This window comes from Nannospalax galili, unplaced genomic scaffold, assembly GCF_000622305.1.
Source record: "Nannospalax galili isolate Female #2095 unplaced genomic scaffold, S.galili_v1.0 scaffold418, whole genome shotgun sequence".
Lineage (NCBI taxonomy): Eukaryota > Metazoa > Chordata > Mammalia > Rodentia > Spalacidae > Nannospalax > Nannospalax galili.
The window spans coordinates 2,622,799-2,643,095 of record NW_008342003.1 but is presented as its reverse complement, the minus strand read 5'-3'; positions in this window follow the sequence as shown (position 1 = coordinate 2,643,095).

Here is a 20,297-nt window from a genome sequence, read left to right as displayed (position 1 = left end):
TAGTAGCAAAAACTGAGTCTTTTTGTAAGAAATAGTATATTTTAAAATGAAATGGAAATCTTTTTTAAAGGCTAAAAGCTCATTCAATTTTATGTCTCACAGGGCTTATATACTGAGTTCAATATTATATAACTATTAATTCAACTGTGAACTTAAAAATTTACAGCCAAATTTGAAAGAGATGCATCCTACCTCAGGAAAACGTTATTGAATATGTCAATTGTGTTGTAATGATATGCTTCTTCTAAGTATGTTGTTATTAAATAAATCATTAAAAAAAGTGCACTGCATATTAATAAAGGGAGCAATTCTTCAAGAAGATATGACAGTATTAAATATTTATGTACCAAATATTGGAACCCCAACTTTATTAAACAAACATTTAAAAGGCATAAAAGTCCATGTAGGTCCTGAAACAATAATAGTAGTAGACTTCAACACCCTGCTCTCACTTTTAGATAAATCTTCCAAACTAAAACAAGGAAAGAAATCTTACACATACAATGCACTATGGATCAACCTGATTGAACTGATATGTAGAATATTCTGCACAACAAATATGGGATATACATTTTTCTCAGCAGCACATGGACCCTTTCCAAAAATCAACCATAAGACACAAGGGAAGTCTCAATAAATAGTGATACTTTTTTCTACTCACACATCATTTTTCTAATATAAAATCAAACTTGACAGAACCTCTTGTGTTTTGGTTCATGACCTTCATAAGCTCTCTGAAGATGAGCCTTATCCTCTATGTTGAAAGAGAAAATAGATTAGGAATTTCAATAAAAAATTATTATTTCCTTTTGGGGGAAAATGAGATAATTCCTTGCATCTTATCAAACCACAGTGGAATAAAAGTGCAATTATAGCCAAATGAACATTGCTGAAGATGTCATGTGTCCTATAGAAAACCATACCTTTGTCATATCTCTGGACAAATGAAATTTCTTACCATATCCTAAATATGTATCCTTATATTTACACACAAGTATATAGTACACCACTCATCAAAGAAGCTTCTTTTTGCCATAGATTAGAGGCAACTAAAGAGTTCCACACTGGTCATACACAGAGAATATGCATCTGAGTGATGCTCACTAGGTGACATACCTAGAGTGGAACCTCTACACTTAAGGCTCACAGAGCAGTGGAACAGGGGTGGAGAGAATACTAGTGCATCCTTCAACTCTCAGCAGTGAAGCTTCTTATAAAAAAGAGTGTGATGGACACAGAAGGCCACAACTGGCTAAGGTTTAGAGAATAAGAGTGTCTAGAGTGTCCTTGGATATGACTCCTCATATTAAACACCACCCAACCACAGCTCTGTGAATATTGTGGAAGAAAATGCAGAAAGACTGCAAGCGTCAGGGTTGGTCCATGAATATAGGGAAACAGAAGCTTTCAGGTCACTGGAAGTCTGTTCATGTGAACTGGTTGCAATGGTGACCTCGAGCACAAGACCTGTGCCAACTCAATCAGACAAGGACCTATAGTGTTGCAAAGGAAATGGGCATGGGATGGCTCTAGCCTCAGAACTGTTAGAGAATGAGTACTGCTGGGTGAGGGAGAGCAGGCCTTACTTCAGGTCTCGATATAGGCTGAATAGACTACAGTGGATGAACTCTCACTGAAGGGTATCTGGGTAAAATGCTTGACTGGATGGAGCTTAACATGAATGTCAGAATACATTAGGCCTAGTGGGGGTATGATTTGGGGAGAGGGTCTTAATTTGATTAAAAACTGTTGTATGAAATTAAAGCTCAATAAAAATATTAAAAAAAGAGACACCATAGAAATCACAAAATACTCAGAATAAACAATAAATTTTTGAATGAATGATGGGTCATCCAAAAAATCAGAGATGAAATTGAAAAATTCCTGGTCACAAATGATAATGAGAACATAACTTATCAGAAACTCTGGGATACAGACAAGGCAGTCCTTAGAGGAAAGTTTATAATAATATGTATTCACATTAAACAATCTAAAAGATATCAACTAAACAATCTAGTGATGCACTGAACAACTCTTGAAAAACAAGCAGCAAATCTCTGCACATATAGACAGCAAGAAAGAAATTAATGAAATAAGGACTAAAAGAAGAATATTCAACATTAACCAAAAACTTGGTTCTTTGAAAACGTAAACAAGATTGACAAACCCTTAGTCAATCTGACAAAAAGAAAGGTAGAAGACAGAAATCAGCAAAATTAGAGATCAAAAGGGTTTCATTACATTAGACTGAAATGAAATATAGGATATTATTTGAGATTACTTTGTAAATCTTTATCCCATAGAGCTAGAAAACTAGAAGAAACAGAAGAAATTCTAAATGTATATTATCTTCCAATGTTAAACCCAAATAGATAAATAAAAACAGACCCATTACACCCAATGAAATGGAAGCTGTAATCAGGTGTTCCTTCAAGAAAAGCTCACGATCAGATAGCTTTACTGCTGAATTCTTTTAAACATTCAAGGAAGATCAATTCTGTTTAATTTGTTCTACAAAATAGAAAATTAGGGAAAATATTAAATTCATCCTATGAGGCCAGTGTTATTCTCACACCAAAACCAGGTAAAGACACAACAAAAAAGAAGACTATAGACCAATTTCTTTGATGACATAAATGTAAAAATTCCTCAATGCCTTGGGTGCCTGTCTCTCATATTGCATGTGATATTTTGACTGTTATTTTTTTCCTGATACACATCATCCATTTTTATTTGGAGATATGTTTCCATGGTGGAAAATATTGTGAAATGGCATGGATTACAATGCAACAGTAAAATGGCACTTTGAGTATGTGGATATTTATTTGCAAAGTATCACTTCTTACTAAGGGGCTCAGAAGTTTTTAATTAAAAACTAACAATATATATAGTAAACAAATGTTCCATTTTATAAAATAATAAAAATATAAAATGTTTGTTCCTTAACAACTTTTGACTTTTATTCTAGGCAGGGGAACAGTGAAGAAGTAGCAGTTAACTTTGTCAAAATTTTCACTCTGTTTGATAATAGAATGAGTTATTTTATTTTTTCATAATTTTAATGGCATTTTAGTAACTTTTTATATTGATAGTCGATGATATATTTTTGCTCCAAAAAGGCCATTTTCCATTTATCTCCATCTCAGTTTAATCATAGAAACATGAGACTTCAGTGCAGAGCAACATTTATTAATTTAAGTATTTCAATTTATAGTTCTCTTACTCAACAAGTTTCAAGCTTAGGGTAAGCATAGACTTTTCTTCCTCCTCTGAGAATTCCTGGGTAAGACAAATGGCTTCCAACCAAATATCCTCTTGATTTTCACTAAGAATAACATGTCTTCCTGTATAATTGAAAAATTAAATGAGTCAGATTCATGGTTTCAAAACTATTGATAACAGTTAAAGCTAAAAATTAGAATTTCAGTACATGGAAGTAGCATAGTATGAAAGAAAACAATAAGAATAAGTAGTTTGCTATCAAAATGACTAGAGACTTTCTCTCTTCATGATGTCACAGAACAGAGTTTCTTCTTCCCTCACCCATGTACTCTTCTTGGAATACTGACCCTGTTAAGTGATGTGAGGATTCAAAGGAATTTATATTCATGTTTCATGTGGGCTTTGATTTAAAAAAGCAATTTGTTAGTTATTGGAGCATGAGCTCAGTATGAGTTTTTGCTGAATTTTTCTCTTTCCAGGAAGCTTTCTCTCTAGTTTCCCAAATTGCTTAGAACCTATCTGGGTTCTAAGTGTGGTCTGTCAGCTGTGTTTGACCGTCTATTCACTCAGATACTGCACAATTTATTTGCCTTTCACTTAAAGCTGCAGTCAGTTTTATGTAAATTTAAAAACAGAATAATGAATCATAGGCTTCGGTCTTTCAAATTATTGTTATTCTTTTTGATAAAATAGTCACAATATTTTATTTATTTTTCAAAATTTCTTGCTAATCTTTTAGACCTATTTTCTCTGATTATGTTCCTCACTTTGAAATTGAACATGGACTGCTTGCTCTATATTTTACCATGTTTTTCTCTTCAAAACTTCAAGTTATGCATAATTTTTAATAGACAAAAATAATTTTATTGTAATTTTGTGAATTTAATACAACACATTTATATCCTATTTAGATCTTCTCCCTTTTCTGCACCTCACTTGCTGCTCCCACCCAAGCCAGACAAATTCCAACATAGACGTGGGGAAGTGGGTAAAAGCCCAATCCTATCTGAGGAAATATTGACAATAGCTGCTGGGAGAGGAAGAGTCAGTGTGTTTAATGGTGAGACTTGGTAAGTTTGATCAGGCTCCAGTGGAGAAAACACTGCAGTTAGGGATACAAATTTGATTCACAGATTTTTTTTCTAAAAACAATTTTATTGTAATTATAGTTCTCTTAACATACTATAGATTCCATGGGGGAATACTCATCTTTTGCTTTTACTTCTTTATGATCTATACATATATCCAAAATATTTTTTCATCAAAGAAGAAAATTATTCCAGGTTCTTACATTCAAGGGTAGTAGGACGCAGTTAAAATAACACTCTTTAGAAAGATTAACAGTATATGGAAGGAACAAATTCAATTTACTATAAGATTACTATTAATTTTTTCAGTATTGGAAAATATAATATTTAATAGAATGAAAAATACATGAACAGTAATTATAGCTGATTTAAGTTACAATTTCACATTTTGTTCATAATGGTGTAATTCTTAGGTAACTACAATTGGCTTTTATTTTTTATTTAATGTAGATAGAAAGCTCACTCATTTCTATTTACTATAAATAGAAAGCTCTCACAATACACAAGCATTCTAGTACCCATTGAACAACCTGATATACATTCCATTTTGTTGAACATAGCTTTCTGTGGTTCCTAAGCCATAAATGAAGCATGGTTCAGAGTATTATGGTTCTGAATTTTCACTATTTCCGTTTTTATCCTTTTTTTGAGACAGGTTCTCCCTGTAGTTACAGCTGGCCTGAAACTTGCTGTAGGCCAGACTGGCCGTAATCTCACAGAGATCAACCTGCCTCTGCCAGGCATGTGGCACACACTTTTAATCCTAGTACTATGAGAAGAAGTGTACTGAGTATATTTTATGTGTAAGGTAAGAGTTTCAGGTAGGATAAGGTACTTGAAGAAACGGTACTTGTTTTTGAACATAGTTGACATAGCCTATTTGTGAGTTTAACAGTAGAATGTTATCCACAGATATCTACTTTGTGATATGAAAATTTGTTTCTAGTAAACACAATATTATTTCATCAAACTGTGCCTCATCACTGGAATGAGTTTGTTATTTATGTTGTGTTTGTAAAGAAGCTAAACATTTTAATAATTCTCTGAAGGAATATCTTGCACAGAAAAAAATGCTGTTGCCCAACTTGTTCTAAGTTCAGCCTAGGAAAGTATAGTAGTTGTCCTAGTTTGATTCTCCCTTGCTGTGACAAAGCACTCTGACCAATACCAACTTGGAGAAGAAAGGGTTTATTTAGCTTACATATCCTGCATCACAGTTCATCCAGGAGCACAAGGTAAGAACTCAGGGCAGGAACCTGGAGGCAGGAGCTGGAGTACGGGCCATGGAGGAACGCTGCTTTCTGGCTTGCTCCCCTGGTCCCTACTCAGCCTTCTTTCTTATGCAACACAGGCCCGTCTGCCCAGGGATGGCACCACCCACAGTGGGCTGGGCCTTCCCACATCACTCATCAAGAAGATGCCCCTCAGACATGGCCACAGGCCAGTCCAATAGAGGAAATTCAATCCAGCTGTGTCAATTTGACACTAAAGCTATCCAGCACGTAGTTCAAATCATTTTATATAATTTCACAAATAATATCTATATCTTTACTGAGCCACTTGACACGAATGTACTAGAAACTGAACACCCAGTACTTAGTGAGGTAGTAGTTGTCCCAAATGAGACTGTCACCTTACATGTTTTTATTTTTTTTTATTTTTGGTGGTGTTATTTAGAATTTCTGGTCTGATATAAATCTTGTGATTTCTGCACTATCTCACAAAAGCATAATGGAGACCATTGCTGTGTTTGATGTGACTGACTACATGATTAGTTAAAACCTGGTCATGTTTCTAGTATGTCTCCTTCATCAAAGGAAAAGCATTGTATAGCCAGCCTTGCTTTGTTAGTGCTTTCTACTCTCCCAGTTCTTTTTTTATGATCAAATGACTCTCTGAAGTTTATTTTCAGAACCAATTTCATTGAATCATGGAGGAATAGCTGAGATATTTACTAGAAAGGTAGGCTATATATATTCACATGGGTTTTCTATTTCATACAAAAAGTATATACATATATATGTGTGTGTGTATGTGTGGTTTGATATATGTATACAGTAAAATTATTTCTATAATCAGGTTAATCTACACATTTATAACCTCAAATAATTATTTTAATTATGTGGATCAAATACTTAAGACCTACTCTTTTAAGTGAATTTGAATATGTAACACATCATTATGTAATTAACTTTTAATTCAAAAGTGAAATATATTTGGTGTACTGGCATTACAAAATAAGTTATTTAATAATGTGCTATCTAAGGAATTTTTCTTTGTAAGAACACTTAAAATTGCCAGGTCAACCTGTGGCCTAAGACTTCAGAATAGATACAGCTTCATGCAACTTAGTGGCTTGCAGAGTAAAATGACAAAGAAGAACCTCTATTCCAAGGAAAGAAAGAGAGGAAGAGCTCCCCCAAATCTAGAAAGAGATATGAGGTGGACCTAAAAAGCACGGAGAACAAGAAAGACAGCTCCAAAAGCATAGACAATCTGTTGCCCATACCAACCTCTGCTCTCCAAAAGCGGATGGAGGACTCCATGCCACATGTAAAAGGTAAGTGGAAAAATGCAGTCAGCCCTGCCCTAGAATAGATCATCAGTCCTGAAGAAACTCATGAGTATTACAGCATTTAAATCCAGTAGAAGCACTGGGTACATAGAATTGGACATTTGTAAGTGTCAGTTATGGAAGTGGAAGGGACTAATGGGGCCCTACCACATAATTCTGATCTGTTGGCAACTATCATATTCTTGAAGGGCAGAGGCATAGTGTTCGGTTGTAAATCCACAACCAGGCTTTGATGGTTACAGTCACACAGGTGACCCTAGTTAAAATCCCCAGAACACCAAAAACTAGTAAAATTACAACAAAATTCATATATAAAGTAACACAGCTAGGATTTAGACCCAGAAAACTGGCTCCAAAATTATTCTAACTATTGGCTTTGCTAACACAAGGCATCAAATGTAGTTCAGGCTTTTGAGCTAGAAAGAAATTGATCTGATTTTTCTTTATGAAGGTATCATTTCATTATGGTTACTGTACTGAAAGAGATTCTAAAGAGGCAAGAAGCTAAGAGTGTAATGTAGGTTTCTCTTGCAACACAATATTCTAGGTGGCAGATGGAGTTATCCTGGGTGAGGGCACCAAGGGAAATGAGAACAGTGTCTCTTTTTGCGTATAGATGAAAGGCCAACCAAATTGAATATTGATGAGTTGAGTGTGGTGGCTAGAAGAGATTAGTACACCCTCCACCGTTTCTTCAATACATAAGACATCAAGATAAGGCAAACAACATTTGTAAGTAGGAGAGCCAGCATAGAATGTGGCTTGGAAGCACTTTGTGCTTCAAGAATAGGGTGATTGTTGGGTCACACTCCTATTGACGTTAGGACAACATCTGGAAAATAGATACCAGAGATATAATAGAAAGTGGAGATCACTGGAGACTTCAACAAGGTCAGTGCCCTGGGAGGGCTGTTGACAAAGATCTGGTACATAGAATAAAGAGGAAATAGAGAGAAGATGGAGAAAGGAAGCGTAAGTATTTACTTAAGCTATTCTGAACATGTGCGTCCTCCGTTGGCTTGGATCATGAACCAGTCAATCTCACAACAATCACTTCAGGGTTTGCCCACTTTATGCCACAACCCTGTAAAATCTCCTAAATAAAGAAATTTAACTGCTCCTTCCTCTCTTAGGAACTCTTCTACTCAGAATTTCTTTCACTTTTCCTTAAGTTTTTGCTTTTAAAATTTTTCGTGTTTCTTTAATATCTCTTAATAAACCTCGAATTCCACTTTGCTTATCCAGAAGTGAGTCCCTGTCTTTAATATTCATAGGTATATTAGTTACTTTTCTGTTCCTGTGATAAAATACCATGATCAAAGCAACTTGTGGAAGAAAGATTTATTTTTGATTATGGTTCTAGAAGGAAAGTCCATCCTGGCAGAAGTATATGACAGCAGACTACAAGGCATGGTGGCAGAAGCCGAAAACAGCTCACATCTTCAATCACAAACTTGAAGCAGAGAGAGCAAACTATAAGTGAGGCAATGCTTTGAGCTCTCAAAACTCACACCCCCAGTGACATACCTCTTACAGCAAGGCTACACTGCTTAAGGATTCTATGACCTCCCAAAGAGTGCCACCATCTTTGACTCACCAGTGCACTTCCACAGATACCCACAAAAGATTTCTTAGGTAGAAAAATAGCTGACCAGATTAGTAGAACTCGCATATAACTCACTGCTCCCTAACCCTAAAGGACTCCTTATTTGTCTTGCAAATTTCCATTTTTTCCTTTAACAACTGCATTCATTCATTCCTTCTAGCATCTTTTACTTTTTCTCATTAGACTGGTTAGGTTTCCCTCTGTGAAAACACTTCATTTCGTTTAATATATATGTGTTGACTTGTTCACATACTTTCTTTTCTCCCTCATGTTCCTTGATGATGGGGTTGTATCTTTCAATTATGTGCACGCTCCACTGCCTGACGAGTGCTAGTGCTGGGTAAATGACACTCATTCATGAATGACTGAATGACTGAATGAATGAACAAGTGTGGATTGAGATAAGGAAGTTGTCACATAGTCGCCAGTATTAGAATTACAATTTGATAAGTGGCACTATAAAAAGTTAACAAGAATTATTTCTGTTAGAAAAAATTGGCAACAGATTAACAATTTTCATCAAATCTTTCTCCAAGTTACCTCAGGAGAAGTTTGGACAAGGAATGGGAAAACATAATGAGGTATTTTAGGACTCCTTAACTCTGCAATTTTTTTCTGAATTACTTTGGATTGTAATCTGGTCAAATTTTCCTGCCATGAGATTTTAGCATTATAAAAATAATTATGTTTGACTGAGAGGCTAAAATACTGTTTGGAACAGTGAACAGGGCACATGAAACCTTCTGAATAGTAATTATTAAGTTTTTGTCAGGATCAACTTTGCATATTAATGAGAAATAATGAGGCTTCATGTAGCTAAGCATTCCTCTCCATCATCAGAATCAAAATGAGGTGTGTCTGTCAGGAAACTGCAATTTATTACATTACAAATATGTACAATATCTAAAAATCTTCCTTATTCTTGAAAAGAAGTATTAGCTGTGATGACACAAGTCGTCTTCTTCTTCTTCTTCCTCCTCCTCCTCCTCTCCTCCTCCTCCTCCTTCTCCTCCTTCTTCTCCTTCCCTCTTCCTCCTCCCTCTTCCTCCTCCTCATCTTCCTCCTCCCTCCTCTCCTCCTCCTCCTCATCTTCCTCCTTCCTCTTCCTCATCTTCCTCCTCTTCCTCCTCCTCCTCCTCTTCCTCTTCCTCCTCTTCCTCCCATGACTTCCAGTCTTCTTCTTCTTCTTCTTCTTCTTCTTCTTCTTCTTCTTCTTCCTTTCCCAATGTATATTTTTATTGAATTTTTGTGCATTTTATACATCTTTTTTTAAAAATTTTTACAAAAACTTTATTGAGAATTTTGATCTAATCCATGACCACTCCCTCTCAAATCCATGCCCACTTCCTCCCCTCCAACATTCCCCCCTCTGAAGAGGTAACCCTAAAATCTTTTAAGGATTAGATACAAGCTCCCAAATACTTGCCAAGGTATAGAAAATTTAGACATCTTATCAATTTTCTTTTGTAAATCATTAATATGTTGGTCTATAGCATGTGAAAAATCAAATTAAGACAACACATTCCTGGAAATTGTTCACATCCCATGTGATTTTTTAACAGCAGATAGTCTATAGTAGCTCTATTTTGTAGCACAGCAGTTCTTAGTTTTCCCATTTCCTGATTAATTTTTTCTAGTATTTTTGCAGTTATATTTGCTGCTTACTGGTTAAACAGGCGAGTTTAGATATTTTGTTTTGCAATCCAGTTACCAAACCAGGTATGGGGAGTGAAAAGACAAAACTAACAGCTACAGCTTTTGGGTCAAGTAGCTTGAGAGAATCATCACAGCCTTCAGGTAGAGATATATGCATTCTTTTTACAGGACGGGTTATTAGCAAAGGCATTATACATCCTATAGCACATAATCCTTGATATCCATAAGGTAATGCTACATAGGTTTCATTATAGCAAAAGAAGGTCCATCCTACAGGCAATTGTTTCCCTTACTTTAAGGTATGACTAGAGGTGGTGTTGCAATGCATGGGAATAAACTTACAATCAAAACATAAACAATGATTAACAATAATGTGAGATACAGGTAAGTCTTTGACTATCTTATCAACATGTTGTGTTTGACTTTCTATATTTTTCCTAGTTATCTGATTATAAAGATCCATATGTACTCCCATTCCTATTATATTTTTCTTTAACCATCCTGGTATAGAAGGGTCTCCTTGTATACAGAAACTCTGTTTATTATAACCCTTTTGTGCAAGATGAATCCATAAATTCCCTTTCAAATCATTAGATATGGACAGGCTGGTTCATTGCAAAGATGTGGTTGATTTAACTACTTCAATATCTTTAAAAGGTCTCTTTTGGTTTTTCACACAGCTAAAACTTCCAGTATTTTCTAGGGTCAGTGCCTCTTTAAAAATACTGAAATCATGCTGGTTTTTTAGGCTCTGGTCAGTAGCATTTTTCCAACCCAAAAATCCTCCATCCATTTGGCTGTATATCCTCTGTCCATCCTTTTCCCATATGATGGGTCCAAGTGTAATACAATCGAGAACTAATCCTGATCGTATAATAGGTACACGATTAACATTAGTATTGATGACATTTTTTAGCTTTTATGCTATTTACAGTCAGTATAGTTAGAACACAAACAAGAAGAACTTCAGGTTTAGAAATATCTTGGCCCTGGCATTGTCCCAACTCTTGGGTGTTGTTCATCAGGTTCTTAATCATTTCCAGGTCACAGGAGGCTGCATCTTCTTTCGGGGTCTCTTTTTCTACTTTTCCAGGGTCAGTGCAGCCATCTTTGCTGTGGGAGGCTCAGGTGAGCAGTCTGATGTATCTGAGCAGTGCCCATGGCAGGTGGATTCATTTTCTGGAAAGACACAAGCATATCCTTGTCCCATTGTTAGTAGAGGAGCTGGAGTTTTGTTCCAGAGTCCTGACTCAGGGTCCCTCCAAAGCACTTGTGGTAAGGGCTGTGGGACACTCAGTCCCTGCCAGTCCTTGGTCATTGGAGAAATTCCTTGATCATTTAGTGTAAAAAAATGTAGAGTTAGTAGAGACCTGTATAATAGGAAATGAGGATTTTGTACTGTTCTCTCAGGTATAGGTGATTCCCTCATTTTCCTTTTATTTATTTGATCTTTGCGATGTTTGTGTTGTTTTTTATTATTGTGTGTCCTGCGGGGTTGTAAGGAATTCAAGTGGTATGTCAAATAGGGAACAAACAGTTTCAGGTTCAAACCAAGCTCATCAAACAAAACTGTTTTTTTTTTTTTTTGAACTGTCCCGTCTGGTTCTAGGAGGCAAAAACCTAGTTTTTGAATTAAATTATTTTGTTATAGATAAGGGAAAACATTAAAAGCAATATTTGTATAATATAGAGAAACATTAAAACATATTTTAGCAGTTATAGGTAACTTTAACATTTGTCTTTATCTATTTAAGTGTAGACTGTGCTTAGGTATGCAGCACAAGTCAGTGAAGTAGACTGCAAAAAAATTCTTTTTAGCTGTAACAGGGATTATTATAACAACACCCATCATCTTGTACTTCTATAAACTTACTCAAATCTTTAATAAACTTGCTTAAACATTTTTATTATTTCTTCCATTTTGGAAATATCCAGCCATCTTAATTTTATTAATTTTAACATTTTAACCCTTTGATTTTTGTTAGACTTTTTTATTTCTTTTATTATATTTATAAACAAACCCATTTTTTGTTGTGAGAGTCCAGCAAATAACCAACATTTAGTCCCTTATATATATAGATAAGTAATCATTTTAAGCATTTCTGTACAATATAAGCTTGGTAAACACATGGACCTTGATGTATCTGTTTATTGGCTATAAAGAGACAATAGTGATAAAATGGTTAACATTTTTTGGAGTAGAAGTAATTATTACTTAAAATTAGTGTACTTTTAAGCAATAATACCCATAATATGGAACAAGAATTAAGATAAGGATTAAAGAGAAATTATTTTGAACTTGAAAAAATATTTTTAGATTAATTTAACAACTTTACTTTGCATGAGGCTTTACTTTTAAGTCAAATTGATACCAAGTAAATAATTTTTAAGAAGAATAAGCTTATATAGACCATGTATTGATAAAATGGACATTTCAAAACCTTTTGAGAATAAACCAGAACCAAAAGGATACTTAACAAATAGGAGTTTTACATAACTAGAGACCTACAGACATTGTTTAATATTTCAAAATTGATTAGAGTACCCAAGTTAAAAGGCCTTTGAATGTAAATTTGTACCTGTATATTTTAATTAGGCATGCCAAAAATAAAACCAATAATTTTGTGTAAAATAAAAAGAATGAAAAAGGAAAAATTTGAAGTGGCCACATTTTAAAATTGTCTTGACACAAATGATATATGAGGACAATTATCACAGACATATATATATATATGACATAATTACATGAGATCTCAACACATAGAAACATGTAGAAACATGTGAAATAATTTTAAGCAACATAAAAGTGATTGTAGACATATATGACACAGTTACATGAAACTAGGTGCACCTAAAACATGTTACTTAAAAGTTTGATTATGATGAATTTTGTAAGATCTTCTGAAAGCAGGAATACCTGGAGTCATGAAGAAAGTAGCAGTTTGGTTTTAGACGAGAGCCCCACATAGCATTATTTTACTAAAAGAACATGGAATCTGAGTTAAACATAAAAGATAAGACAATTAATTAATATAACCTGTGTTTACATTAAATTGTAGGGTCTTAAGTGAACTTAATAAGCTAAAACTCGAAGGTTGGTTTCTCAGAAAACAGAAAACCTGGAAATGAATTTGTAGTGGGTGGAAAAACTTAAAATTTTGTATATATATATATACATATATATATGTGTGTGTGTGTGTGTGTGTGTGTGTGTGTAACAAACAGCTGAATGAGATAAAGCTAACGGAGAGGAATAGAATTGGAGGGGACAGGAAAAATGAGTGAAGTTCAGGTGTTAGGAATCAAAACTAGGTCCTTTGGAAGAGCAAACTATGCTCTTAACCATTAAGCCATTTCTCCAGCCAGAATTAGAGAAGAAAAATCTCCAGATGACCATAGAGCTCATAAAAGAGTCACAGTAGGGAAGAGACAGATAAACAGAGCCTTTGTTCTTGGCCAAACCTGTTTTTTGGCTTTTTGAAGGAGGGTTAGATTGGCTCACCTGTGCTTTTACAGTTTGTTACTGCGTTAGTTAGCAAAGGCAGAGGCATTTTTTAAAAAGAGTAGAACAAAAGCTGTAGGGGGTCCAGGTGGCTGTGAGGCTGTTCCCCCCCCATGGCAGCTCTATTTTTGGGGTGGTAGGGTGTCCCGACCCGCGAGACAGTCAGCGTGGGTTAATCTCATCTGGTTAATCTCAAACCAGGCCAGCCTTGATGTCTGAAAAACAGCTTTGCCAGGAATCAGGTCTTGCTATTTCCTGGGGTAGGGGCCTACGGCTCCCGACAGTAGGGTACAATTGATTATCTAAGATAACATATCCCAAATATGTATAAGGCACATGTTTTTGAATCTTTTCTGAGGAAATATAAGGTCCGTATTATGTTAAAATAGTTGTTAATTTAGTAATCATAACTTCTCAAAGTTGAATAGAAGGGTGACTAAGGAGAATATCTTCAGTACAATGAATAAGAACAGCAGGGAATTCCTTAAATATTGGATTAATCACTTTATGTAGATAAAAGTGGCATATAGTAGGACTATTTTTCATTTCTGGTGGAAGGACTTTTCATTGATACCTCTGTGTGGGAACAGAGTGATTGTTGACAGAGATAGTGAAAGCAAAATATTCTCTATCCTTAGGTAAAGGAATAAAAAATAAACAATCTTTTATATCAATTATTATAATAGCATGTCCTGCAGACACAGCTGCAGGAGAGGGAAGGCCAGGCTGTAGTGATCCCATCTTTTTTACAGTGGCATTAACTTTTCTTAAGTCTTGTAAAAATCTCCATTTTCCATGAGTTTTCTTTTGTATTACAAATATAGGTGTGTTCCAGGGATTGCTAGAAGGCTCTAAATGCCCTTTATCTAATTGTTCTTTTATGGGACCCTGTAAATGAGGTAATTCATTACTAGAAATAGATCATGGTAGGGGATGGAAAGACTGGAGTAAAGAAATAATTCCTCCTACCCCCAGGAGGGGGGGCCCTTTTTTGTGGGCCAATGTGATGGCCAGTCCTCATGTCTAATAGTTGATTGATCAGCCCCTGTATCTAACAGACCCTTTATAGCAATTCCCTGTACTATTAGGGCCATTGTAGGCTTAAGGTCAGATGTTACAGGGCGAGTCCATTATGCCTAGGGGTGGTTTATGTCCACTGAGTTTGTTGACCCTCTCAGTTGCAGGGCTGAGAGCTGCCCCATCTCTCATTTAAAGTTTTGTTATTTTTGTTGAACTTAGAATGGCAATCTCTAACCCAATGGACATTTTTTTTTTGACATTTAGGGCATTTTTTATTTGGATTGGCTCTCAAGCCTGACCATGAGTGATCAGGTATAGGCTTGCAATCTATGAGAGGGCACTGTCTCGCAAAGTGATCCATTTTTCCACATTTAAAGCATGGATTTTTTCATTTGGGCAGTGAAAGCTTCTACTAATGCTGTTGCCATCATGCTAGCCTGTGATGAAACTGTGCCTATGTCCTGAGTAGCAGTCACCCAGGAGGACAAATCTTGACTTTTTATTGGAGCAATTGCTGCTTTACATTCTTGAGTTGAGCCATCATAAGCTAGTTGTTTTATTAAAATCTGGGTGGCTTCTACGTGAGGAATGTTAGCCTCTACTGCTGTTCACTGGACCCTAGCTAAGAATTCAGCTCATTGTTCCTCTGGCTTTTGTTTGATATCAGCTAAGCTAGCTCCCGCTGTCTCACCATCCAGTGTGCATCTCCAGGCTCTCAAGGCACAGAGGTGTACTTGATCAAAATATTGAGCTGGTAAAACCTTTTGTGCCTCAGCATTAGCATATCAACCTTCACCCTTAAGATTGTCAATTGTCACATCAACATTAGCTTGAGCATTTCTTGCTGTCTGTTCAATATATTTATCATAGTATTTAGACTTAAAAAGGAGCCATTGTCCTGGGGACAGAGCAGTCTGGGCAAGGTGTTTAAAGTCCCAGGAAATGACTAATTTATGGCTAAGCTGATCAAATATAGCCATGGTAAAAGGACCATGAGTACCAGCCATGGTAAAAGGACCATGAGTACCACTTTCCATCACTGCCTTGTGCATTGCTCTCAACGTTTCAAAGCCAAAGGTTGTCAGCTGCTTCAGGGCCAGCTGGAATGTGAACTGGAAAGAACTGAGGGGATAGATATGGCAAGGGAGCAGAAGGTTCTCTAGAGAAAGTGTCTCATGTTAGCAGATTTTGAAACATGAGAAGGAGAGATTCAGGGTCAGAAGCAGAGGGAGAGGTATATGAAACATATGCCATGGGGGATGCCTAGGGAGAAGGAAAGGTGAGAGAGATCCCAAAGTGGGGGGGCTCCCCCTTTCTAATAGAATTAGGGGCAGGTGGTTGCATTCCCAGAGGCTGTGCCACAGTAGGAGGGAGTGCTGGCAGCTTCACAGCACCCAGAGGAGGTGCTGGCAACTGCTTAGCAGCCTGAGAAAGTTCCTGCTGTTGGGCTGTTGTGGAGGGAGAGGCAGCAGGGGCAGGGGGAGGGAGCAGAGGTGGAGTTGGCTGGGCTGCAGAGGGAGGGGATTCCTCTTCTATTTGGAGACACTGGCAAAGAGCAGACCAGAGAGGGAAATAGAAGACAGGAACAGTCTTGCCCTGGTTTTGATAATTCTGTACATTCTGTCTCCTACTCTTTTCCAAGATTCCGAGTCAATAGTTCCTGTAGCAGGAAACCAAGGATTACATTCTATATAATATCTAAAAAGGCCTTAATCTGAGTTTCTATACTTTTAATTCCTCTAGGCTTTAGCATACATTTAAGAATAGATTGGAAATGAGACTAGTCTGGAGAAAGAGAATTACCCATATTTACAATTTCCCCTTACCTATGAACCAATGTGACAAGGGGATCTGTTCAGCCAAAGTGGGGAGGATTGCTCTGTCCACAGTGAACAGAGGTCTGAGAGGGTCCCTGTTCAGGTGCCATGTTGGGACTCAGGTTTGCTTTGCTTAGTGGGGGACCTACTGGCTTCGGGGCAGAGGACTTGATCAGTGACACTCTTAGACCCTGGGACCTGTGTCTTTCCAACAAGCCAATTTATTTTAAAATTCAGGTGGTTTTTATACATCTAAGGAACCAGCAGTCACATGGGATATGACAGTTACACACAAAGATTTAGGGTACAAAGAAACAGGACATTTAGTCTGTTAGTTGGCACTAGAAAGATGTTTAAACTTTTACTCAAGGTCATCAGTGCCCATCTGGTAATTTACCGGCCACAGTGTTTTCTTTCTTAGAGCTAAAAGCATGGTGAATTTTTAGCTTTTAGCTCAGGAGTAAACTTTTAACCTGGCCTAATCTCTTAGCCAGGGATAGCTGAGTTCAGGACAAGGAGATGAACATGGGTTGTTGACCAAGATGCTTTCCCACAGAGCAGGGAGCCTGCACTTTTATGACCAGGACACTTCCTCCTGCCAGTCAGCAGTGTTCTGCAAGACAGGGATTATCAGAGCCACTGTTTTCAGTGCCCCTCCCTTTAGCAGAGAATGCAGCCTGGACTTAAAAGTTTTAGGCTCACCTCATCCTAGGGCCCAGCATCCTGGTTTCCTACACCCTCCCCTCCAACATTCCCACCTCTGAAGAGGTAACCCTAAAATCTTTTAAGGATTAGATACAAGCTTCCAATAACTTTTGACATTTTTTGGCCTTTGGAACAGAGTATGTTGCTAACAAGCCCAAGGACATTTTGACTTCTAGCCAAGAAACTGGCTGCATTTCTTTGGGGTCTTTTTACCCTAACTGCCTAACCAACTCCTACCTCCTATTCTTATCACACCATCCTCTGAAGGGATTATACAAATTACCAATAAGGAATAGGGATGCCAACTGCTCTGGCTTCTTCCATGCTGAACATTGAAGTAGGGTGAGGCAATTGGAGTATCCCTTCAGTGGGTCTGTCTAAAAGACTACCAAGTTGCATAACTCTTGTCTCTAAGAGGAAAAGACAGTCCTTGAATCATGAATAGGAGATGTGAAGGAGAAGTAAAGGCAAGAGTAATTAGCATTACAAGTTCTAGACAGGGAACTAGAAAAAAGTCAGAACGTCAATTTTCAAATGTTCATATGCTAGTCAATTGGAATTTCTTGACAATGAGCACACCGTCAGAAAGCCCAATTGTGACTATGTTTCGTGATCAGGCTCAGCCAAAGTCGTGGTAATGGTAGTTATTTCATGCAGAAGGAACTGCTGTATAGCATCTTTTTATTAAAAGGATCTCGAATTTAAAAGGATTTGGTGCTAGGAGCCACATATGAGGGAGAACGTACATCATTTGTTTTTCTGAGTCTGTGTTACTTCACTTAGTATAACAGTTTCTAGATCCACCCATTTACCTGCAAATTTCATTATTTCATCTTTCTTCACTGCTGAATAAGAACTCCATTGTGTAAGTATACCACATTTTTGTTAACATTTCTTCAGTTGAGGGACACTTAGGTTTCTTCCATCTCTTAGCTACTGTGAAAAGAGCAGCAACAAACATGGTTGTACAAGTGTCTCTAAAATAGAATGAGTCCTTTGGGTATATGCCAAGAAGTGGTATAACTGGGTCATATGGTAGATTCATATTTAGTTTTTTTAGTTCTCCACACTGTTTTCCACAGAGGCTGCACAAGTTTTCAGTCCCACCAGCAGTGAATGAGCCTTCCCCTTTCTCCACATCCTTGCCTTCATTTGGTATCATTTGTTCTCTTGATTCTAGCCAGTCTGATTGAGATAAGGTAATACCTTAGGGTGATTTTAACTTGCATTTCCCTTATTACTAACGATGTTGAACACTTTTTGAGATGTTTCTTAGCCATTTTTATTTCTTCCTTTGAGAACTCTCTGTTTAGATCCTTAGCCCATCTTTCAATTGGGTCATTTTTTCTTGCTTCTTTGTTTTTTGAGTTCTGTATATATTCTGGATGTTAAACCTCTGTCAGATGTGTCATTGGTGAAGATGTTTTATCCCATTCTGTGGGTTTTCTCTTCACTTTTTTGATTGTTTCTTTTGCTGTACAGAAGCTTTTTAGTTTAATGAGGTCCTACCTATTGATTACTGACCTTAATTCCTGAGCAACTTCAGTCTGATTTAAAGAATCCTTTCCTACACCTATATTTTTGTAAGTTACTGTCAATATTTTCTTCTAATAGTTTCAGGGTTTCCAGTTTCACATTGAGGTCTTTGATCCATTTGGAGTTGACTTTTGTGCAAGGCGAATGATAAGGATCTAGTTTCATTCTTCTATAGGTGGAGATCCAGAATTGCCAGCACCATTTGTTGATAATGCTCTCTTTTCTCCATTGTGTGTTCTTGGCACCTTTGTCAAATATCAGGTGGCTGAAATTGCATGCACTCAGGTTTGGATCGTCAATGAAGTTCCATTGATCTATGTTTCTGTTTTAGTGCCAGTACCATGATGTTTTTATGACTATGGCTCTGTAGTATATTTTGAGATCTGGTATAGTAATCCCCTAGCATTGCTCTTTGTGCTCAGGGTTGCTTTGGCTATCCGGGGTCTTTTGTACCTCTATATGAATTTAAGGATGCATTTTTCTAATTCTTTGAAGTATGTCATGGGGATTTTGATTGGGGTTGCATTGAATCTATATATTGCCTACATGTTGTAGGATGGTCATTTTAACAATATTAATTCTTCCAATCCATGAACATGGGGGTGTCCTTCAATCTCCCAGTGTCTTCCTCAATCTCTTTATTTAATGATTTAAATTTTTCATTGTAGAGATCTTTAGTGTCTTTCATCAGATTTACTCTAAGATATTTAAATTTTTTTTCAGCAATTGTAAATGGGAGCAGTTCCCTGTATTCTTTCTCCAATTGCTTATTGTTGGTATATGGAAAGGCTACTGATTTTTGTAGATTGATTTTATAACCTGCCCCTATACTGAAAGTGTTGATCAGTTCTAGGAGTTATCTGGTGGAACTTTTGGATTCTCTTAGGTATAGTATCATATCATCTGCAAAAAGTGATAGTTTGACCTCTTCTTTTCCAGTTAGTACTCCTTTAATTTCCTTCTCCTGTTTTATTGCTCTAGCAAGACTTTAAAGCACTATGTTAAACAGGAGTGGAGATAGTGGCCACCCTTGTCTGGTTCCTGATTTTAATGGGAATGCTTCCAGTTTTTCTCCATTTAGAATGATATTGGCTGTGGATTTGTTGTATATAGCTTTATTATATTGAGGTATGTTCTCTCCAGTCCGATTCCCTCTAGGACTTTGAACATAAATGTATGCTGAATTTTTTCAAAAGGCTTTTCTGCATCTATTGAGATGACAATGTGGATTTTGTCTTTGAATCCATTTATATGATTATTGACCTTTATTGACATGTGTATATTGAACCATCCCTGCATTCCTGGGATAAAGCCTACTTGATCATGTTGAATGATCTTTTTGATGTGTGTCTGTATGAGGTTTGCAAGTATTTTGTTGAGAATTTTTACATCTATGTTCATTAAGGACATGGATCTATAGTTTTCTTTTTTGGTTTTGTCTTTACCCGGTTTGGGTATTAGAGCGATGTTGGCTTCATAGAAGGAATTTGGAAGTTTTCCTCCATTTCTTTTTTTTTTGCTGATATTCCGTGACGCTCTGGTTATACACATGGTAAATATTCAAACATCA